The sequence below is a fragment of the Cupressus sempervirens genome, chromosome 10 (assembly GCF_028749045.1).
Source record: "Cupressus sempervirens isolate cs-2001-9-10 chromosome 10, ASM2874904v1, whole genome shotgun sequence".
Taxonomy (NCBI): domain Eukaryota; kingdom Viridiplantae; phylum Streptophyta; class Pinopsida; order Cupressales; family Cupressaceae; genus Cupressus; species Cupressus sempervirens.
In genome coordinates this window covers 213,702,329-213,702,752 of record NC_143127.1, presented here as the reverse complement: position 1 = coordinate 213,702,752, position 424 = coordinate 213,702,329, and positions in this window count along the sequence as shown.

Here is a 424-nt window from a genome sequence, read left to right as displayed (position 1 = left end):
AATGGGACCCGAGCTTGATATAGAAGATCATGAAGAGGTTAGTAGAAGAAATTATAAGTCCAAAGTACTTGTGCTAGAAAGATATGTGAAAATGCACCATGCATCTAATTAGATCATTAGAGACAAGTCAGATGGAACAATGACAAGAAATAAATTAAAAGGTACATGTTTTCTTGCTGAATTTGAACCTAGATCAGTGATAGATGCTTTTGATAATGGAAGTTGGACTGAAGCTATGAATGAAGAAATAGAAAAGATAGAGAGGAATAAGACTTGGACTCTTGTTCCTAGACTCAAGGATTAAAATGTAATTGGCACAAAATGATTTTTCAGAAATAAGTTGAATGGAGATGGAGAAGTTTCTAGAAACAAAGAAAGGTTAGTTTGTAGAGGTTATTCTCAAGAAGAAGCTATTGATTATGGT